This window comes from Pan paniscus, chromosome 7 (genome assembly GCF_029289425.2).
Source record: "Pan paniscus chromosome 7, NHGRI_mPanPan1-v2.0_pri, whole genome shotgun sequence".
Taxonomy (NCBI): Eukaryota; Metazoa; Chordata; class Mammalia; order Primates; family Hominidae; genus Pan; species Pan paniscus.
The window spans coordinates 32,282,024-32,306,987 of NC_073256.2; the positions used below are offsets into that span (position 1 = coordinate 32,282,024).

The window sequence follows — 24,964 nt, forward strand, 5'->3', positions numbered from 1 at the left end:
TGGCCCAATAAAATAATTTTTAAAATTTAGTTACAAATAATTTTCTTAAATTGTTTCCCTAATAGCAGATTCTTTGGCATATACTTTATAAACTATATAATTTACCATTTAAGCAAATAATTCAACGGTTTTTAGCATATTCAGTGTTTTTCAATCATTACCATCAATTTTAGAACATTTCAACATTGCCAAAAGAAATGCTATATCCATAACCAGTCATACCTTATTGTTCCCCAACCCCTCATCCAGCCCTAAGCAATCCTTCATCTACAGGCTATCTGCATAGATTCTCATGCTTTAGACATTTTACATAGATGATATCATACAATAAGTGATCTTTTGTGTCTGGTTTCTTTCACTTAGTATAATCTTTTCAAGGTTCAAACATATTGTAGCATGAATTACTTTTTGAATGACTGATATTTCATTATGTGTATATGCCATATTTTATTTTGTACACTTGCCAGTTGATAGATACTTGTCTCATTTCCACTTTTTGGCAATTATGAATAATACTGGTATAAACATTTATGTATTAAGTTTTTGTTCAGACATACATTTTCAGTTCTCTTGGGTATATTACTAGGAATGGAATTGCTGAGTCATGAATACTTTATGTTTAACACTTTTTTAGGAATTGCCAGAATATTTTCTATAGGAGCTGAGCCATTTTACAGTCTCCTTTAAATGTGAGGGTTCCAATATGTTTACATTTTCCCCAACACTTGTTATTATGTGTCTTTTTGACAACAGCTATCCTTGTGGGTATGAAGTTGTATCTCATTTTAGTTGGTCTTGATTTGCATTTCTCTGATGACAACTAATGTTGAGTATTTGTTCATTTGTTTATTAGCTAGTTTTAGATCATCTTTGCGGAAATGTTGATTGAGAGATTTTGTTCATTTTCAAACTGACTTATTTGTCTTTTTACCATTCAGTTGTAATGGTTCTTTATACAGTTATTATACAAGTCCCTTAACAGTTACTTGGTTTGTAAATATTTTGTTCAGTTCTGTCACTTGTCTTGTCAATTTCTCAGTGATATCCTTTGAAACACATTTTTTCTTTCCTTTTGATGAAGTCAAATTTATTTATTTTTTCTTTTGTTGCTTGTCCTTTTGGTGTCATACGTAAAAAGGCTTTGCCCAATTAAGGGTCACAAATATTTATTCTTAAGTTTACTTTTAAGATAGTTTATGGCTTCACCTCTTAAATTTTGAGTTAATTTTTCTGTGTATCCTGTAAGAAAGGAGCCAAATAAAACTTCATTCTTGAGTGTGTGGATATCTAATTTTTCCAGAACCATTTGCTCAATCATTATTTGCCCATTTAATTGTCTTGGCATCCTTGTCAAAACAAAATTCCTCATAAACATAAGGACAAATTTCTAGACTTTCAGTTTTAAACTCTTGACGGACATGTCTAAACTATGCCAATACCGGATACTTACACTAACTTTGTTGAAAGTTTTGAAATTAAGAAGTGCGAGTGTTCCAACTTTGTCCTTCTTTTCATAATGTTTTGGCTATTTTTATTCCCTTGTCAATTTCTATAAGAAGCCAGCTGGGATTCTGAGGGATTTTATTGAAACTGTAGATCAGTTTGAGGAATATTGCCATCTTTACAATCTTAAGTATTTTGATCTTTAAACACGAGATACTTCTCCATTTATTTAGCTCTTCTTTAATTTGTTTAACAGTGTTTTGTGTTTTGAGAGCATAAATTTTATACTCCTTTGGTTACATGTATTCCCAAGTATTTTTATTTTGTTTGGTGCTATTTTAAATGAAATTGTTTTCTTAATTTAATTTTTGGTTTATTGCTAATACATAGAAATACAGTTGACTGTTGTACGTTGATTTTTCATGCTGCAACATTGCTGGACTCAGTTATCAGTTCTTATAATATGTACGTGTGCAAGCTGTTCTTGCTCATTCTTGGGCAGAGGATGAGATACCTATGGCAGAATTTAGTTTAACTTTAAAACAAAGGTGGTAACAACACTTAAACAAAACTAATTGCCTTCTTATTTAGGGACTGAAACCACCTTTGTAAAACTAACACATTGTCCACAAGGTTAAAATTATGTCTCAGGAGTCATGTAGCCAGAGGCCACAGATTTGTAACCTTCCTGATTGCTCCTATAGATAATATGACGGTAATAAAACCTAGGGTTAGTGCTTGAGATATTTTTCAGACACTGCATTATGATGTATCAGCTGGTAACACCTGGATTGGCAACTCATACCGAGAAACTGATAACATGTCTTGTAACCCCTACCCAGGAACAGTCTCAGTGCAAGAAGACTGCTTTTACCACCTGTGTTTTCATGCCTGACCCAAATGGGTAGCATTCTCCATTCTCTAACCCACTGACAGCCAAACTATCATTGAAAATTCCTAGTCTCTGAATTCTTGGGGAGGTGAACTTGAGAATTATCTTCTGTCCTTCTACTTGGTTGGCCCTGTAATTACAAAACTCTTCCTTGGCTGCAAAACTGGTTGCTCTCAGTGCATTGGTTTTGCTATGCAGTACGCAGGAAGAACCCATTGGCCTGTAATGTAAATAGACTTTCAAAATAGCTTCTATTTTTTTCTTTCTATTTACAAGGAAACCTTCCTTTTGACATTTAAGCTTTATAGGCTTTCAAACTGACAGACTTATTCATAGGTTATATCAGCTGTTATTTGCCAAACTTTTTATCCAGGGACTTTAAAGATAATTCTCTGCAGATTTTTTACACTCTTAATGAATCAACAGTAGGCTCTGTAAAAGGAAATGAAAATGTGCACACTATATTTGTTGTATCAGTGAAACACAATATCACAGGATTAGGAGCTCAGAGATTCAAATTTTGAATAACTGGAGGTAGTTGTACATGAAATCATTAACAGCAAAAAGTTTTGCATTTCTAAGAGCCTATTTATAAAAACAATTTCATTTTTTATTACAATAAACTGTCAATTGATTCTTTCTCAAACACCATACGTAAATTAATCATTCTAAATATTGTGAAAATGATATAGTTTGAGTAATCTTAAAAATCACATATACCGTAAAACTGTTTCTTGTGTTGGCAAAGGAAATGTGAAAACAGCTCCTGATGTCTGGTGTTTAACAAGAGTTTTGTTTTCCAGGAATGAAGGAACTTCTCCTCCCTTTCTTGAAGATTTTTTAATTTTAGTCTATAAAACAAACTGACAACAGACAGATTAGTAGGAGAAAAGGCATACGAGTCAATTTGTATGCAAATACACAGCAGCCACACAAAATGTGAGACTCCAGGATGAGCCAGATGACTGAAGATTTTATACTGTACAGAAGTGAGTAGGGTTTTTTAGCTCTTGGAGGGAAGTGGTAACAGGTTATTGGAGGCCGAGGAAAAGAACTAAATAATGAGCAAAGGCGGTCTGGTTACGCAGATGAAGTCTCCCGAGGAGCAGTCCTCAGAGAGATGGTGTAGCCTTTAGTAAGTTTGTCTGTCAAACCTTGATAAGTGTCAGACCTTTAGTCTCTTTTTCCTGTGAGTTAATCTTTCCTAGATCCCAAAAAGGCTACCTCAGAAAAAGCCTCTGCCTGCAACCTCTGTTTGTTTTATTAAAGCGGATAGGGGTACATTTCTTTTACAAAAAGATAGCTTCTCAGAGCTCATTTTATCTGCCCTTTCTCATCACAACTAACCCAAAATATACCAAAGAAGCATATTCTGGGTTAGTTGTGCCAAAGACGCATATTTTGGGGTGGCATATTTTCATTTCCCAGTTTCGAAAAATATAAATTAAAATGTTTATTTCTATGGCAGTTTATGGAAAACACACATAATGCTCTTCCAGGAAAAGTATGGTTATGCTCTATTTCTTATGATAGTAATTTGGTTTAGTAGTGCTACATATTTTTCATAGTCTCTTTGTGAGGTTAGAAGCAAGATGGAGTCAACGATGCCAGATTTATCTCACTGTCATCATTTTTGCAAAGGCACTTTCATTTGTCACTTGAAATCTTTGTTTTAATAATTTTGGAGGACAAAGAAAAAGTTATTTGATTTAGTGGCATTATTATACATTGGTAGTATCAGTGATTATTCAAAACTTTTAGGCTTTTCTAGTTAATAATATTTAAAATAAGCCTAGTTATTAAATTCTACCCAGTGTTTGCTTCTATTTCTCCCTGCTTCTGACATTCATTGCTCATTGAAATTATCACATTAAAATGTAAGTACAACTGATTATATTTTCAAATCCAAATAGTTGAAGTGAGAAAATATGGTTTTCATTCTCTAGATTCGCAACAGCACTTTCACACAAGTATTCTACATCGTATCAAAACTTCCACTCCTTTGAGAATCATATTATCCTATCCTTTCTGCATTTTCTACAGCTTCCTTTGTAGGTTCTACATCTATTTCAGACTTTGGTACCCGGATCATAGTTGCCAGATTGACACATCTTCGGATTATTTGAATGGTCTTTAACCATCACCTATAAAACTCCAAACAATAGCTTTGTGTCTAATTCCCCGGGCTTTTGCAGCTTCAATAGCCATTTACATTTACAGCAAACATCTTCCCTGCAGGGTCAAATTCTCCAAGTTTTCCTAATCTGGTCTGGTCAAGCTCAGAACTTTATAATATAACTTGCCTGTTCTCTGACCATGATTTGCTGTTTTTCTAACTCTTTTACTTCATTATTTCCTTCATTTTATTTCACCAAAGATTCCAAGACCTTATTATCTTACTTATGTTTTAGAATGTATCAGATACTTCCTGATCTCCCTTCCTTCACTGGCTTTCGTGAATTTCATGTCAAAAGTCTGAACAACTTTTTCAGTAGCCCAGATTTCTCAGCACCTGCCATTTTGTCATATTTATCCTTTCAAAGTGAACCCAGAATCACTGCTATGATCTACATTATCTTTTCATTTACTTCATTGAATAAGTGCTGTGGAGACAAAAAATACACAGGTGAAAATATCCTGATAAGTAACTTTGATTGTGCCTTCAAAACATTTCATTAATACCTTTACTGATCTTGGGTAGCTCTATCTTTGATTCCTCACAATGATTATTCTAAACTTTTATGACTTTCCTATGTCTCCTTCCTCAGTTTCTATTAACCTGATTCTCACTGGACAACCTTATTCTTACTGAGAAGAAATAAAGCAAACAAAACAAGAAATAGATCCTGTGACCATTAGTTGCAATCTGACTTCTATATTCACCTACAAACATATCTATTCCATATTTCCTATTCTTTTCTCTATAAGATGTAAATATGAGTTTTTATGTTCTTTTTGAGAAAATATTTCTATATGTTTCTTTTTTTTGCTCCCTTGAGAGAACTTGCTGACCGAATAAGCTCTTTTTTTCCCCCATTGTACCTTTAATCTCCTTTATCTTCCTGGGAAACATTCCCTCAGTGCCTAGATAGGCTTAAATAGCCTTTTGCTAAACAAACAATATCAACAAACCCCTTTCTTTCTTATCTTTTTTTAAAAATTATTTTTATACCCTACTTTCAATAATGAATAACCTTCCTGTTTCTTATACTAATATCTCTTAATATTTTTTCTCTTCTTCCTATGGAGATTAATCAATAACAGTCCTCATCATTCTTTGTGTTTCATATACCTTCCTAAATCCCTCTAATATGGTTTTTTTGTTTTCCCCATGATACCAAAGCAATTTTTGTTATGGTCTCCAGTAACTTGTAATTCATACATTCAATTGGCACATTCAATTGATATTTTTCAATATTTGTTTTGTTGAAAGATTATATTACATTTGATGACTGTGGAAGAATTTTTCAAATTGTCTTTCTGAAATCCCACTTCACATTATTATTCGGAAAGACAGGAATGCTAAAATCACTTCACCAGCCGTCTTGCAGCTATAATCTTTGAAGTCAAATCTGTTTCTCCTTTAGAAGCACTCTAGAGAGATCAGGAAAAACTGGAGTCCAGATCTGTGGCTTGAAGCTAGTGCTTCCAGTAGACAAGATTTGGAAATGAGTGGGTTACTTTCACTTGTGTTCCACTGCTGGGTGTTCAATGTCCTGCTGTCAATAAATGACATTGGCCACAGAATGCTCATCTGATTTTCTAATTCCTGGCATGACTTTACCTTTGTGTGCTCATTCTCCAGCATTCCATTTGTGAGAATTTCTTGGGAAAGCAGCAGAATCTTCTGGTTTTCCTTATAGCTATAGTGATGGCTTTGTGGTATTAACTCTTTTTGAACTGAGTGTCATTCGAGAAGATCTAAATTGGAAATGGTACATTCAAGATGCCTAACAATTATATAAAGCTCCACAGAAATCCGCTTTGCAACTATTGTAACAGTGGGAGGAATCTAGCATAAACAAACTCCACCTTGCTTCTAACCTCACAAGCTTACTGCCCTTGCTCATTGCTGAATGTAGGCAAAGCTAACTATGGGAGAAATTTGGCTTACAGTTTGATGTTTAATCAAGGAGAATAATAATTCCTTCCCAATATGACCCCCTCCTTGTTCAGGGGCCCAGACCATCTTTGCAAGGCTAATAAAAGGCCACAGCATTAAAATTATGGGAGGGGCCTTAATTCTGCCAAGATGAAGGCATGGTTAAATGATAACTAGCCTGAGTCATGTAGCCAGAGGTCACAAGATTTGAAACACCACCCCCACCTTGCGCCTATAGATATCATCACTATTATAAAACCTAAGATTGATCTTTGAGCTATTTTTCAGACTTTTGCATTCTCCTGACCTACTGACTCTACCTGGACTCATGCCACATACCAAGCGACTGACTCAACCAATCATGTGATCCCCACCTGGAAACTGACTCAAGTACACAAAGACAGTTAGACACTCTTAATGTTTCATCCCTAACCCAACCAATCAGTAGCACACATTCCCTAGCCTCATGCCTGCCAAATTATCCTTAAAAATCCTAGTCTCTGAGCTTTCAGAGAAGCAGATTTGAGAAATATTTCCAGTCTTCCCACTTGGCTGCTTTGTGATAATTGAACTTTTGACTGCAACATCCCTGCCGTTCTCAGTGTATTGGCTTTTCCAGGTAGTCAGCAAGAAGGAGCCATTAAGCTGTGACACAATTATTAATTTAAATGTCTTCATACTTCAAAATCCTATGTTGTATTCTGCTTCTCTGCTGAATTAATTCTGAATGCTAGAACGCTTATTCTCCCTTTCTTAATTCCTTTCATTGCCATGACACAGTGCTCCTCTGGTCATTGTCATACCTCTGGTTTTTGCCTTCTTCTTAAACAGCTTCTCTTTCTCCTTTCTGTTTCTACATGTTTGTATTTAGAAACAACTCTTAGAGTCTACACACTGTCCTTGGTGATCTTACACATTCTCCTTTTTTTTTTTTTCTTAGGCAGTTATGTTACCCATGCTGGAATGCATTGGCACAAACTTGGCTCACTGCAGCCTCAACCTCCTAGGCTCAAGTGGCCCTACTACTTCAGCCTCCTGAGTAGCTGAGACTACTAGCACCTGCCACCATGCCTGGCTAATTTTGTTTATTTTCTGTAGAGAGGGGATCTCACTGTGTTGCGCGGCTGGCCTCAAACTCCTTGACTCAAGCAATCCTCCCATCTTGGCCTTACAAAGTGCTGGGATGGTAGACATGAGCCACCACATCCAGCCTGATGATCTTAATAGCAAATATATTCCAACTCCTAAATTTGTATGAATAAGTCAGACTTCTTTTTTTTTTTTTTTTTTTTTTTTTTACTGTAGACATAGACTAAGGTACTGTGTATCTCCATATGGTTATTCTGCTTGTTCTACAAAAATTAACATGGGGAAAGTGAGCTCAGTTTATTTCTCTGTCCCCAAATATGGTTCGTTTCTGTACATTTTCATTTGATTTTTTACTAATCATGCATCCTTATTTGTCATTTTTATTCTCATCTTCTCATATCACATTTCATATTCAGTCAAAAAATCCCTTTCTACAAAGGAAGCTATAGAAAATACAGACAGGGGCCAGGCACAGTGGCTCACGCCTGTAATCCCAGCATTTTGGGAGGCTGAGGAGGGCAGATCACGAGGTCAGGAGATAGAGACCGTCCTGGCTAACACGGCGAAATCCTGTCTCTACTAAAAATACAAAAAATTAGCCGGGCGTGGTGGCAGGTGCCTGTAGTCCCAACTACTCTGGTGGCTGAGTCAGGAGAATGGCGTGAACCCGGGAGGCGGAGCTTGCAGTGAGCCATGATCGCACCACTGCACTCCAGCCTGGGCGAAAGAGTGAGACTCTGTCTCACAAAAAAAGAAAATACAGAAAGGATAGGGTAGAATGATTCTCAAAGGAGTAGAAGTTTTGATGTGAAGTATTGATCTCATCCCCCTTCTTTATCCAACTACCATTTTTAAAAATTTGAGTCTTTGAAGGCCGGGTGTGGTGGTTCATGCCTATAATCTCAGCACTTTGGGAGGCCTAGGTGGGCAGATCACTTGAAGCCAGGAGTTCGAGACCAGCCTGACCAACACAGTAGTGAAAACTTTTCTCTACTAAAAATAGAAAAAATAGCCAAGTATGGTGGTGCATGCCTGTAATCCCAGCTACTTGGGAGGCTGAGGCATGAGAATTGCTTGAACCTTGGAGGCAGAGGTTGTAGTGAGACGAGATAGTGCAGCTGCACTCTAGCCTGGGTGACAGAGTGAGATTCTGTTTCAAAATAAATAAAATAATTAAAATTTGAATAAAATAAAATTGAGTCTTTGTCATCTCTCACGTAGAGCACAGCAAAAGTTTCTTCACTGGGCTGTCTTCCTTAAATTTATTCTCATACGCTGCAGTCAGAATACTTTATATAAAACACAGAATACTTGATATAAACCACAACCAAGGCATGTTATTTCTCAGCTTGCTTCCCGTTAGTGGCACTTCATTGTATAAGACAATGCCTAAATTCCTTCATGGTATTTAACTCCCTCATCAACCTGGCTTCTCTCTATCTTCCTTGTCTCTTTTCTCCTCTTCTGTGGTTGGTCCTGGTATACCTTCTCTCTGTACCTTCTCTCTGTTCCATGGCTGACACACTTACACATATGCAAAAAGATACACTTTCAAATGAATGAAAAAAGCCACATTTTACTAAAGTTTACATTACAGCAAATAGTAAATTTTAATTTGAAACCTAAGCTATTGCATCTCTCTTCACCTCAGTTACGGAGATACGACCAACAGCATCCTATAGAGAACAATTTTTGTTAGTATTTTTGGGGTATTTTCTAAATAGCTGGCAAAACTGTGAGCAATATCTTTAGAACACTTTCTATGTAATTCTGATATAGGTCCAATAAAATTTGTGTAGTTTTTTGCAATATTTAATAATTTTTTAAGTTGGTAAGTGGTTAACTCGGGACTGAACCTAGATAGCCCATCTCCAAAGCTGTTTCCTTTACCATACTCTATATTGCTTCTGGTAGATTAAAAAACATCATAATTTATGGTAGTGATGGCAATAGATTAGTTTCCTAGGGATGTCATAACAAATTACCACAAACTTGGTAGCTTTGAGGCAACAGTAATTATTCTTTCATAGTTCTAGAGACCGGAAGTCCAAAATCAACTTGGTAAGGCTGCTTTCTCTTGGAGTCTCTGAGGTCATATCTGCTCCATGCCTCTTTCCCAGCTTCCAGAGAAAGCTGGCAATTCTTAGCATAGGTGTCTGCCCTCTGTATCTCTGTAACTTCCTCTTTTCTTATAGGGACACTTGTCCTTATAAGAAATTTAGAGTCCATCCTAAATTCAGGTTATTTTTATTTTGAGATTGTTAATTACATCTTCAAAGATCCTTTTCTCCAAATAATGTCACATTCTCGGATACTGGGTGTTAAGTCTTGGAAATACCTTTATTGATGGACACAATTCAATCAATTAAAAGGATTGTCAAGGTATCATGGAAATGCTATTGACTATATAATCTGTGTAGACTTATAATATGATAAATGTGCCAAGCAAAAGGCCTCATTTGCCACTGCTTTTAATCCCATGGCTCAATTATAACCAGAAATATTTTAGAAAGGTATTGTAAGAATTCCATGTCTGCGAAACTAGTGGAAAAAATTGCAAATTTCAGATTGAAGGGAAAAGAGAAAGATTTAATAGGATGCATGTGCATCATTTATCACAATTGCTAACAATGTTTTTATAGAATGAAAAGGAATTTTTTTGTCAATAAAACTGATGGAGGAGACAAACATTATTTAGGCAGATAATGAGAGCAAGAGTCCTTTGGCAGAACTTCCCTTCTAACAAAAATCAGCCCAAGAAATCATTTATTTTCTAACAAAGAGCAGCCTAAAAGATTGAGCTGCAAACATAAATAAGGAAGCTGGAAGCGTGCATGGGGGGATGCCGGCAGCTACACCAATAGAACAGGGCTCCCTGGGAGCCACACATGTCCACCATGGGGCTCGACCTTCCCTTTGTTGTTAGCATGTGTACCGTAACAAATGGACAACATGGAGAAGCTCAGGCAGGGAACCCACATGCATAATAAAAGACTGGGGTGGGGGCTGCCAGAGAGTCACACCCTATGCAGATGGCACAACAGGTCCTAACACCTGTTTTCCTGTCCTATGTAAATCAGACACTGTCTTCCCACTAGGTCATCTATAAAAACCCCTGCATTTCACCACAGATTGGTAACTCATTTTTCTGGGACCCCTCTCTGTAGCAGAGAGCTGTTCTCTTTCTTTTGCCTGTTAAATTTCTGCTCTGTACCTCACCCTTTGTGTGTGTCCATGTTCTTGATCTCTGTGCCTGTGAGACCAAGAACCTCGGGTGTCACCCCAGACAACAAGGCCGCCTCAACACGATTTTTACTGATGAGGAGACAAATGATGAGATGTGTAGGTTTCCATTTATTTGAGTTCTGTTGTAGTTTTTCCTACAGTAACCATGCTAGCATGATATATAATATTTTTTATTTTCCTGTGTGTGTATGTTCATAGGCTGCCGCTCACTGTCATTTTTACTTTGGGTTTACTTTGGGTAAGCATTTCTCTGACTTACCGAATACTCTTGAAGAAATACGTATGTTTTAATGATTTGCAACTCATAAAGCAGTTTTTTATATCCCAAGTGAAGCTGAATGAGTGATAACTTTAGGCCTGGCCACATTTTGAGAAGATACAACACGAGTATTTGAAACATGAATGAAAAGAAATCAAATCAGTTTTTATTTTTCACTCCACTGACAACATATCACAAGTCAAAAATGATTCCTCCTGAACTTAAATATACAAAACATCTCACTTTGAAAGCTGGAATTACATTTTTGGTTCAGTAAAAAAAACAAAACATTTTCTTGAAATTTTATTCCTTTGTGTTATATAAAATCTTTTAAGTTGATATACTTGCTGTAGAAAAATTTTAAAAGAAAAATGGACAAAACCTGCACAGTGGTGAATTGTCATAAATTATATAATCAAACATAATTTTTCATCAAAAAGCTAAATTTATAGTAGACAGTAAATTGTTAATACTTAGATGCTTATAATTTTTGAGGAAATATCATGTTATAGACACTGTAAAACTAGGATGACAAACTGTATTATATACCCTAGGAGACTGTTTATAAGTTCATGAACAACCCCAAGTAGGAAAGAAGAACAAACCTGGATACCACACTATCTGATTTCAAAATACCTCACCAGACCATAGTAGTCAAATAAGCATGGAAGTAGCATAAAAACAGACAGATTGATCAATAGAATAACATAGCCAAAACATAAACCCACAAAATTTGTCAATTAATTTTCAACAAAGCTTCCAAGAAGACACAATGGGGTTAGGGCAGTCTTTTCAATAAATGGTGTTGGGAAAACTGGATACTGACATGCAAAGTAATGAAATTGAACCCTTACCACATGTCATGTACTAAATCAACTCAAAAGGGAGTAAAGATTTAAAATCTGGAGCTGAAAACTCTTGGAAGAAAACATAGGAGAAAAGCTCTATAACATTGGTGTGGTCAATGATTTCTTAGATATCATCAAAAGTACAGGGAACAAAAGCAGAAATAGACAAATGGGATGGCATCAAATAAAAAAGCTTCTGTGTGGCAAAGGAAACAACAGAGTAAAGAGACAATCCACTGATTGGGAGAAAATATTTACAAACCATATATGGGATAAGAGATTAATATATAAAACATGGAAGGAATTTAGCAACATAGTAACGATAAAACAACCGTTAGAAAATGGGCACAAGATCTGAACAGACATTTCTCAATAGAAGACATACAAATGGCCTACACATATATGAAAAAAAAAATGCTCAGTATCACTATTCATCAGGGAAATGGAAATTAAAACCACAATGGGATGTCACCTCACAACTGTTACATTGGCTGTTATCAGAAAAGATAACACATATTGGTGAGGTTATGGAGAAAAGAGATCCTTTGTAAACTATTGGTGGGAATGTAAATTAGCAAAGTTCCTATTATTTTTAGGCAGCATATTTGCAATTTTGGTAATCTAAGATATATGTGAATATATACTATTTTACTTCTTCCTGCAGACTAAAATATTTATGTCCCAGCAAAATTGATATGTTTATATCAGAACCCCCAATATGAACCAGGGAGTGGGCCCTTACCAGATTCAGATACTGAATTTGTTGGTATTTTGATCTAGTACTTCTCAGCTTCATAAATAAAATTCATGTATACATTTGTGTTGTTTATAAGGCACCCAGGGGATGGTAGTTTGTTATAGCAGCCTGAAAAGACTAAGGTACTCTTCCTTCCTTATTGTATTTCATTCCACCAATCATTTGAAAATCATTTATTGAACATCTGTTTTCTGGGTTTTGGGAATATAACAACAATGCAGATAATATAGCTGCTCTCCTAGAATTACAAGTAAACAGAAAAGTACATATATAGTTTGAAAAAATAAATTAATCCTGAATGAAAACTGCATTTTGGTGCTGTACAGAACAAAAGCACAGTACTCTAATGGTATTAAGCTGACGATCCTCTTTTTCAATACAGCGTATAGTCTCAGAATATTTGCTGATTTGCACACTTGTGAGGCATTGGCAGATCCCTGGATTGTTCCTTCCTTACTCAAGACGCAGGCAGCCTGCAGGCCCTCAGTTTTCCTGAGGAATTCCTTTTATTGTTGAATTAATAGCATTGAGTCTAGTAGATGCAGAGTGACATATGTTAACATATTCAAATAGACAGGTCCTTAACATACCTAACTTCCCATATATTAATAAAGAATTATTAGTGTGATAAGTTACAGTAATTTGAAATAAACGTTTCTTGGAATTATGCGATGTATAATTGGGAAAAAAAAAACATCTAGCCACCAGCAGAACAGACTTCCTTTCTTGTCATTTAATACAGGCATCTGATAGCCATAGAAAGGGACAGTCTAGACACAATTTTGCAATGCAGTTTGCCTTGAAAAGAGTCGGGTTGCACACAGGTGGGAAGCAGAAGTTCTAGTTTATACAGCTTGGGTATGGCTATGTCTGGGATACTATGTAAAATTCCTGGAAGTCACTTGGCCCTAAAACATAAGGGCAAAGATAAACAAAAAGAAATTTAGAGAAGATAGAGAAGTAGATTAAAATATTAGATATGAATAAGTTGGCAAACGAAAGAAAGAGAGGTCAGGTTACTGGTCCTCAGTTGTTTTCAGTGTATAAATCAACAGAGAGGAGAACAGAAGAATGGTTCAGAGACCTCTGAATTGAAGAAAAAGGTTTTGTTTTCCTTCACTCAGAATGGCTAAAGATCAAAAATTCTTCCTAACATATAAGAAGTCATTAAGTGTTCCATGATGGTTTTTTTTTTTCTCTGCTGAAAGTTTTTCATACCATTAAATAAAAGTTTTCAAATTACTAATGAGAAAGTTGAATTCTAGATGGATTAAGTGTCTAACTATAATAGGAAAAAACAAAAGTGGCTAGAACCGAAATCCCATCTACTGGTTGGCTGATCTGTTTTGTACCTGCATAACTGGATATCCCTTAACTAGCTACTCACAACAGGGTCAAACTCTCTGAAGTCAATATGGTTTCAAATATATACTCTAATTGCATTTAATAATAATATTTTATCTTTAATATTTTTATTGTTTTTCACAATGCAAAATACAGAAAACCCAGATTAATTTTTTTGTGGTTTTAAGATAATACAGATAGTAGTGATTCTTAATGAGGTATATGGTGTCTGCTCTTGAGCTTATTAGATACAATATTCAGAAGGCTTTTATATTCATCTGAAATGTCAGTGGATTTAAAAAGTTTGGGAATTCACTACTCTAAATAATGCAACTGAAGGATAAAGCCAGAATTTTGCTCAGAAATGATCAAAGTGAGGTTGGAATCTTCATAAAGTCATGGAATGAGAAACCAGAAAAGTGCTTAGTCCCAGTGTTGGGAGGTTCAACTGGAAAGATCGGGGAAAGGAGCATGGTTCATAAAATACATTACTATACCTACTTTCCTTTCTACAGCTGAACTAATGCGGCAGGAATGAAGCCTCAATTTATATCAGCCTACATTGCTGAGGAGTGTGGGAGAGAATATGACAGCCACACACTTCAAAGGTGGAAAATAGAGGGACAAGTGTTAGTTTACTTGCCAGGAGAAGTCTGAAGCCTACTTTGGAATGCAGGGTAAGTCGTGAAGCAAGCATATTAACCATCAATCCCCACCCAGAGGACTTGGGAAGTAGAAGGAGGTGGAATTCCTAAAATTGGGATTGTAGCTTGGGCCATCAGCAAATAAGAGGGAAGGCTGAAAGTCTGTTTTTACAAATCAGAATCCCAATTTCTTTCTCCTTCCTGTGCATATAAGTAACTGCCCGTCCTGCAACCCAGAATAAATGGGAGATTTGCTCTCTAAAGTAACCAGAAAGATTCTGTACTCACCACATGATATGGTTTGGCTGTGTCCCCACCCAAATCTCATCTTGAGTTGTAGCTCCTACAATTCCCATGTGTTGTAGGAGGAACCTGGTGAGAGGTAATTGAATCATGGGGTTGGGTCTTTCCCATGCTATTCTCCTGAGAGTGAATAAGTCTCATGAGATCTGATGGTTTTATAAGGGGGAGTTTCCCTGCACAAGGTCTCTTCTCTCATCCACTGCCGTGTGGTTCGTGCCTTTCACCTTCCACCATGATTGTGAGGCCTCCCCAGTCACATGGAACTGTGAGTCCATTAAACCTCTTTGGTAAATTTCCCAATCTCAAATATCTCTTTACTAACAGTGTGAAACCTGACCAATATACCACATTAGACACAGCTGAGAAAAAAAGATTATGCAGCTAAAACAAGGGAACTAAGTGAACATACAACCCCAGGTTCATCTTAGTCTACTTGTCCCACAGAATGCTGGCATCTGGGTTTATAGTTCCCAGGTGAGAGAATAAAGGATATGATTCTTCTCTATAAACCAGTGACTGATAAAATGCCTACAGAAAATTACAGTTGATTGTTTCTGGTCTGCATCTATCTCAATCTCCCAACTCTAAAACCTACTTTGTAAAAAGTTTTTGCCCATTCAAAGCAATCACAACAAAACAAAAATAAAGCAAAATGTATCAGAGAAACATAAATAATAAAAACAGATTATTTAAAAAATACTTTCCTCAGGTAAAATAACATATTTTACTTATTAAATGAAGGGAAGTTTATTGAAAAATATTTATAGAATAAAGGGAACTCTTGTATATTAAAATAATTAATGATGAAAACATCAGCTCAAGTAGCCACTTTGCAAAAGAGTTTGGTGATACCTGTTAAACATGCAACTACAGCAAATCCACCCTTTGATGCATACTTAGAAGAAATGAGGGAAAATATATATTTGGCAATACCAGGCGTTGGTATGGGTGTGAACAGTGGGAGCATTTTTATACTGCTGATTCATGTGTAAACTTGTACAACCATTTTGGAAAAATAATTTGGCAATATCTCTTAAATTTGGGCACTGACATATCCTACAAATGAGCAGTTATTTCACTCTCAGCCAAATACTCTATATAAATTCTTACATTTTCTTAGGAGACACGTAGAAGAATTCTCATAGCAGCTTCGTGCCTAATAACAAAACTCCAGGCCCATCAACAGAAGCATTCGTAAATATTAGATTGGTGCAAAAGTAATTGTGCTTTTTGCCATTAGTTTCAATATATTGTGGTGTGTATTTACATGATGGAATCTCATACCTCAATGAATGTGAAAGTATCACAACTATCAAGTATCAATGTGATATTGAGATAAAAAGCAAATGTCAAAGACTGCTATATAATATAATTCCATTTTATGAAGCTTAGAGGAAAATTGAAAAAAATATTGTTCCTGAGTTAAAATGTATGAGATAAAAATTTTTAAAACGAAGATGATTATAACACAAATGTCAAAAGAATAATTCTCTTCTCTGGGCAGAATTGGAAAAGGACAGGAATGAACCCATTCAAATGATATATGTAAGATTGTATTATTATGTAAAACAGAGAGTTCATGGGAATTTAATTTAGCCATAAAATATATTTATATATTTTATAAAAAATATGTAGAATATCACATAACTTAAAATAATTTAAATTATTATACTACATGTGGAAAAGGAAAAGATTAAAGGTTGAAAATATGTCATGTAAACTGACATAGACACATCTCCAAGTAGAATGAATGAAAAGAGAAAGGTATCAAATATTATGGCATATTTGTAATTTGAGAAAAATATGGGACTATAAAACTTTAGAGATACGGACGCCCTTTGGAAAGGTACACAAAGAACGAGTATAAGTGGATCGCTGCTTTATGAAAACTGATTATTTGGGAAAGAGTATGTTGGTGGGAAGATCATTTTTTAATTCTATTGCCTACTAAAATAAGAAAAATCAGAGAAGAATAACCAAGAGATAGTCATCGCAGAGATCCAGTGTCAAGAGAAGAAGAAGGAGAAGGAGAGAGATTAAGTACTATAAAGTCCAAGGAAGGACGAAATTAAATGTAGAAAGACATTATACTCCAAGAAAAAAAAGGGAAAGATGGGGGAATTTTTTCTCTCGTATTAGTGGCTAAAACAACAATAACAATAAAACACTGAGGAAAAAAAGAGAAAAACTGAGTCTTCTGTTATCTGAAGCAAAACAGTATCATTTTTCTGTTGATTTGTGGATCTAATAACATTCTTCCACTGCTTGTAATAATGAACTCTGTGTTATATTGAAAACTTTAGTTTTATCTTCAATAATCAAATGCTTAGCAATGGCCATTTTCATTTCAAGAAAACAATAGCCAGAATTCAATTATATTTAGCTCCTTCGAAACCCTCATTTCCATAAACATGCTTTTTGTCTTCACTTTTATTGATTTAAGTACACATTTATTTATCTTTTTCTAGAATACCTTGTAAGCATATTGAGAGCTTTTCCTGCCAAGTGTAATTTGTCTATATTACTGAAAAGTGTTAAACTCTAGCTAGTGTTCAGTAAGCAATAATGGTTATTTTTTATTTACTCATTATGTTATATGAAAATACATTCAGGCAAGATGAATTTTATTTGCTGGCATAATACTTACTCTTCCTCATTTCTGTGGATGCTTACATTTACTTGGGTGTCTGTGTGAATTTATCACAATCTTCATTAAGTCTTTGTTGTCAAACCCTCAGCAAGTATGTTACTAACTGAAAAGACTTGTTAGTCACATTGAGGGGGGCAGGTGTAAGCTTCAAGGAATAGCCCTTACAAACTTCTGAAATGACATTGAACATGGCAGATACGCATTCTATAATTGGGACGCTTTCGGTACAAGGAGAGGCAATGTGATGTAGCAGAATGGGGCATGGATTCTAGAACCTGGGTATCTTGGTTCACATTGCATCCTTACGTTTGGCTATGTTGCCTTGGGTGACTTGTTCAACCTCGTTATGCCTCATTTTCCTCATCTGTACGACGATCATAATAAGATTGTTGAAAAGATGGTGTCATTTTATATATAAAGCACTTAGAACAGGAACTGTAATACAGCAAGAAACCATACATCATGATCATGATCATGATCATCATCATCATCATCATCAGTTGCAGTACTTAAAATTTACCATTATCATCATTCCTAAGCAACTGTAAGTAAAGCAGCAGAAGTCCTCAGTCTGAAGTTTAAACAAATAGTTTGTCTTGGTTATCTTGGTTATGACACTATAAGAAAAAATTAGACTGAGAATTGTTTAAAAACAATTTCCATTTTACTTTGCGTATGTTATAGGAAAGTATTGCTCATCAATTAATATGCTTTCACTTTATTGATTTTTTTTTTTTTTTTTTTTTTTACTATCCACATGTTCTAGTCATGCAGTCACAAGTCAGACCACCTCACAAAGTGGTTGACAGGTGCTGTACCCAATTGAATGTCATAACGCCTCAAGGTTTCAGGGAGACATTCTGTTGATGACTTTGCTCAGGATGCGTTTTTCACTATGTAGAGTTAACCTGCACAGTGATATTTACATATTCACTGAGTTGTTATTTGATCTCTAGAGGCATTATGATACGGAAATGCAACAAGATATGATGTGAACCATTCTTGTATGCAAGAATGAAGAGCGATGGAAAACATGTTGGTAAATAAGACACCTCTGGTAGTTATATTAAAAAATAGGAGGTGGTATATGATTACATTGTAATGATTGGAAAGTGGCGAATATGAGTAAAAGTGCTCTGGGAAGGTTTATGAGGGAAATGGGGATATGGACTGATTTCTGGAGAAAGAAGAAACTGTGGAGATGAGCTGCAGGGTGAACAGTGGGTTTGAGGGAATGAGGCAAGGCATTTTATGTGACTAATGAGTAAATTAGCCTTGGTAGGATTTGCAGTGAGAATCCTAGAAGAATGTTATTAGACTCAAAATAACAGGGGGGATTAAAATGGTTCTGTGATAGAAGTAAATCTGCCAAAATTCCTCTGGTCTTGGTCTCTTCAGTAAAATATCCCTGCATGCTCTTCCCCCTTCTCTCCTGAACCAGAATGAATTTTCTGAAATTTGAATGGAATTATAGTTGAACTACACTTGTCACCATTCTGGACCCTATTCCCACACTTCACCGCTAATCCTAGAGGATGAAGATCAGGGATGTTATTGACTTTGTTGATTTTGTATCCTCTGGGCACATAAGTGTGCCTGGTGCATAGCAGATCCCTGAAGATATTCTTAATGAAGTTGATGAATAGAGACCAAAGTTTAAGAGAAAGAATTGGACATGGATGTAGCATTCAGCTAATGGGAGATATTTCATACTATAATCAGGATTGTAATGAGGTCAGATGTTCTTTTAACCTAATAAGTTTATGGTTATACAAACAAAAAATAAAAATAAACTACACCCACATAACAGTATGTCATTGACTTGAAGGGGCCATCAGTTTATTTCCCTACTGGGAAGGATGCCTAATGTTTGTAGAGGAGGTTGAGAAAAATTGTACTGACACCCAACTGACACCCATAACAGTGGAATCTTCAGAGTTTTACATCCCATCCCAGTTTCCTCATTTGAGATACAAAATGCACTCCTCCCCTCTAAACCGCTACAAATGATTCTGACAGATAATAGTTGCTTGAGTTTGAGATCAAGATGTCAAAAGACAGGATAAAATAGAGCTTTCTGATTTCTGAGGATAAGATGGCTAGAGAGGAGTAATGGTGATTCCCGCTTGCAGAGCTATTTCCGCTCATCAGGGGTTATTAGAGATACATTCTCTTGGACTGATGAGAAGGCAGACGATGTATTTAATGGACAAAGTCCATTTTCTTAAACTTATATATTCTCTTTTAAAAAATCGGGCCTGAACACAACAATTAAATTACATACAACAACAACAACAACAGCAACAACATAAAAACACTTAGTCTTATTCCGTTTTAGCTTTTTATACTTCCAGTTTCTCCTGTTGTAAAATATCTGCCAGTACTGTTTATCTGACAATTTTTTTTTTCCCCAGATATATTAATCATTGCTCACTTTTTCTTAAAAGAATGCTTCCAAATAATTAGGTACACAGCTTTTGCTTGGGCACATATCTATTGAGATTAACAATTCAGATTCAGAGCTTGTCTATAAAATTGTGATCAGAAAACATTAGAGAGATATTCAGAGCTCTACTTCTTAGTAGTGAACTATTGAAATGTGTTTCAGAAAACTGTTAGGAGGCTGGCCACTGTGGCTCACGCCTGTAATCCTAGCACTTTGGGAGGCCGAGGCGGGCAGATCACAAGGCCAGGAGATCGAGACCATCCTGGCTAACACGGTGAAACCCCATCTCTACTAAAAATACAAAAATTTAGCCGGGCGGGGTGGCAGGCACCAGTAGTTCCCGCTACTGGGGAGGCTGAGGCAGGAGAATGGCCTGAACCCAGGAGGCAGAGCTTGCAGTGAGCTGAGATCGTACTACTGCACTTCAGCCTGGGTGACAGCAAGACTCCATCTGAAAAAAAAAAGAAAAAAGAAAAGAAAAGGAAACTGTTCCTGAAATAGATTTTGAAGAAAAATGTCATGTGTGTGGTATATAAACACATCCTGTATTGCAGAGAGTCTCTAGCCTTCCTGAGAAGTTCTGACCAGGTTTAGCAAGGTTAGAGAAGGGAAGTTAAACCACTACCTTGAAGACATAAGGAGAAAACAGAGCTGGGTTATCAGGAATGGGCATAAACACAAGAGATGAAGGGTTTAATTGAAAACAGAGCAGTAAATAGTAAGACAACTTAAAATTCTGGGAGATTTGCCAAAGTAGGTTAAGAAAAAAGAATAGGTTAACCTTTGTCCATTTTAATGTCTCTGTCCAAATTCCCTGCCTCTTCCAACAGATTAGAGTGCCAAGTAAAAATTAATGTATTGGGGTAGCTTGATTTACAGCTCATATATTAATTTCCTTTCCTATGGTATCCTTTCCCCTGAGGGAATTTTACTTTACCACCACAATGATGCTTTGTTTTTGCTAGCAGTTTCTTACTGACTCTCTTTTGTTTCTTTAATGAGCTCTACATTGTCCCAGATGGGGGCTGCTCCTTCATCCTGGACCCCAGAATGACAGTGACAGTGGCTCCAACACAACTAGCAGCAAGCAGGTAGCATATGTAGCAATCACATGTATATTATTGTAAGTCACTGAAATATTGGTGACCATTATTTCTACTTCATCATTAATGGCTGAACTAATTGTTTATGAGTAATAATGATCATAAAGAAGACATAAAATTGTACTCAGTTAAATATGGGAATAGACCTTTAATCTAAAATACAATTCAGGAACCTCATAATTACCTTTTTTAAAATTACTTGATGCTTATCTTTAGCTACATAGCTAAGAAATGGAATATATACATTTGCATATGAACAAGAAGATATTACACACTTCAGACTGAGTTCTCTGAGTAGATCCACAATTCTTACCTAATTTTTGATTTCTAACCAAATCATAATACATGTAATTTGAGATTTTAATGTTTTATGCTAAAGTGTTTACTTTTTTTGCTTGACCTGGTGGTTCATGTCTATCATCCCAGAATTTGGGGAGGTCGAGGTGGAAGGATTGCTTGAATTCAGGAATTCCAGAACAACCTGGGCAACAAAACTAGGCCCCCTCTGCCATATGTATATATAATATATATATAAAATATATAAATATATATTTAAAATAATATATATATAAAATAATATATATAATATATATATGTAATATATTATATAAAATATATATAATATATAATATATATAAAAATATATATAAAATATATACAATATAATATGTATTATATATAAAATATATGCTATATATAATGTATATTATAAATAAAATATAAAAAAATATATAATATATATTATATATAAAGTATATATACATGTTATAAATAAAAAATATATAAAATATATAATATATAATCTATATAATATATAAAATATATAATACAATATATAAAATATATGATATATAATATATAATATATATAATATATAATATATAATATAAAATATATAATATGTAATATAAAATATATATTATATATAATATATTATATATAAGATATAAAATATATATCTTATATATAATATATATAAGATATATTATAAAATATATATTATATATTATATATTACATATAATGTATATTATATATAATTTATATAATGTGTATAATATATATCTATATATAAAGATATATATCTTTATGTATTTTTAAGATGAGGAAAAAATAAAGTTTTTACATATATGATTTTTATGAAATCTTATAAAATTTCAGATAAACCTTTAATATTATAAGAGGCATTTTATTATATGTGTTTTAAATCTAATATACTTTGAATTTTAAAAATTGCCTTCTTCAGATTATTTTATGTATAAATTCCCAGAGAAAGTGTGTATGTGTGAGTAATACTTTGTTGATGTACATAGCTCTTAGCATACTATCCATCCTGAATAAACACTAAAAAATGATTAGCAGTGCCATGCAAAATTGATTAACGTAAATCGTGCTTCATTCCATCCTATGATAGTGTTGTTTCGAAGGGTGTTTTATGTTTACATGTTACTTTAACGCTTATTTATTAGAAAATTACTACTATGTATCTTAATAATGCTATGTATTTGGGTAGTATGCAGAGGAGAGAACAGGCTGCTAATAATGATAGACCTGCCTCTCTTACCTTTTGGGAATCTAAAATATAACTTCTATTATGGCCAAATATACTTCTTACATGGTTGAATAAGCATGGATTTTTCTTAAGAATCCACAAAATATGGAGATGGAGAAAGTGCTTCCTGACAGAGCTCCAAAGGACTCAGAAGCCATCATCTGTATGATAGAAAAATATGTGAATCTGATCCAGCTTTAGAAAAAGCTTTGCAAAAAACCGTTATTACCAAAGGAAGGCCTGTACTATCGCTAGTGACTTCATTATATGAGATCTTTCTGTCTAGAAAGATAGTGCTATACATATCACAAGTAAATTTCACCTGAGATGTTGGTATTATTGTTCTCTAGGTGGTAATAGAATATTTATCTCTCATTTAATATGAAACTAGCCACATATCTGTGAATAAAAATGCAGAAGTCTTTTTATGACCTTTTTTTTTTAACTGACATACTATAAGTGCATCCATTCCAGATTCACTTTAAAGTGTGTTATGTGTTTTAGGAAGACATCTCATATTAACAACTGTAATCTCAATATTGGAAGGACCATCCATAGTATCATTTCCCTTGTCCTAGATAGTGAAATTAATGCAATATTTAAAACAACATTTATTTACTCAACTGGCCTTGTCTGCTCAGCTTTAAAATCATAAGTGGCTCTTGAGCTTTTCTACCCACTGATTTTCAGTTCACCTGTCATTTTAACTGATAATCAAATCCTACATCTTTCCTTTGATGGTATTTATGTAATGGAAATCAACATAAAATAAGTTAAAAACAGCTTAGGAAAAGTAATGGGGCTCAGTAATAACTTATGAGGCAAATCCAACGCTCACTTAGAGGGTAAGAATATCTGGAGGAGATGTTTTCTTGCAATTAAAACACTATCCTCTATTTTCAACTTTGAGGAGAAAGTGGAGGAAAATAATCTTAAGCGGGCTCTCCATCATGCAGCCACTGAGGCAGGGAAGTGCTCTCATTCTTCACACTAAGATGCACTCTCATGAAAGGCTCTGAGTTATAAGTTTCCTGAAGTGTCTGTCTTATATACACCAAACCATTTCCTTGAAAACCTTTACCTCTGCTACTTAACTGAACCCAAGTCTATCTCTCAGGACTCATCCCCAATTTGGTCAGTCCCCCATCAGTTCTATCATATAGGGTCCTCTTCTTTTATCACCACCATTGCACAGGTGTTTGAAAAGATAGCCAGTATTCTTCTTGCTCCCACTACACTTCCTTTTACACAACATTACCTGATCATCAACTCTACCCTACTTGTAGCCTGGAATTTCACACCCTTTTATTATCCTTTTTGCTATCTTTCAGTCGCTAAGATACTCCTTTTCACAACAATGACAAATACCCAGAATGGGTGCCACTACTTTCGCTTCCCTTTAGTCTCACCGATCACTTTCTTGTTGAGCCTGGCCCCAGCCTTAACATCATTCACCATACTGTGAGTGTTCCCAGCAACCACTATTAATTTTTATGAGTTCACTCCTAAGAATTTTTGGACCTGCTTAATACCGTCGTGATTAATGTCAGCTCAAAATCCACAGTCTTCTCACCCTCATCTCTTGTCATCATCTTTGGGAAATTAAATATTTATGTGATGACCTTCTATCATTCCTGCATACAATCTTTTGAGTTTTAAAAAATCTACTTAGCTGCATGGATTTTCATTTAATTCTATTTTTTTTTTGTCGTCACTGAAATAACTATGGTTTGTATCTGATTATCAATAGGAATTGCTGTCTTTAAGATCCAAATCTCTGAAATATCTCTCTGCCTATGGCTTCTATCCTTTTGCTTTTCTAAATTGTTTTCCCATGGAAATTGCGCCCTTTGTTTTCAATACGCCTTCCCATGCCTGCCTTTCCACATTTCTCACAATGTGTAAGTGTCAGAGGTGTTTGAACCAGAGCAACTCCATCTTGAATAGGGGCTGGGTAAAATAAGGATGAGACCTACTGGGCTGCATTCCCAGGAGGTTAAGGCATTCTTAGTTACTGAATGAGATAGGAGGTCATTACAAGATACAGGTCACAAAGACCTTGCTGATAAAACAGTTGGCTGTAAAGAAGCCAGCCAAATCCCACCAAAACCAAGATAATGATGAAAGTGACTGCTGGTTATCCTCACTGCTCCTTAGTGCTAATTATAATGTATTAGCATGCTAAAAGACACTCCCACCAGCACCATGACAGTTTATAGATGCCACGGGCAATGTCAGGAAGTTACCCGATATGGTGTAAAGAGGGGAGGAGCCTTCAGTTCTGGGA

At 35.2% G+C, this 24,964-nt stretch overlaps 1 long non-coding RNA gene across 1 annotated transcript; it reads right to left on the reverse strand.

Moving 5' to 3' along the window:
* Positions 1-1,746: 1,746 nt before the first annotated feature.
* LOC134730965 (uncharacterized) lies at positions 1,747-17,738 on the reverse strand. The gene is made up of 3 exons (XR_010112911.1): positions 17,575-17,738; positions 3,056-3,198; positions 1,747-1,957 (listed from the first exon to the last, which is right to left on the reverse strand). It is a non-coding gene; the product is annotated as an uncharacterized LOC134730965 (long non-coding RNA).
* Positions 17,739-24,964: the final 7,226 nt, after the last annotated feature.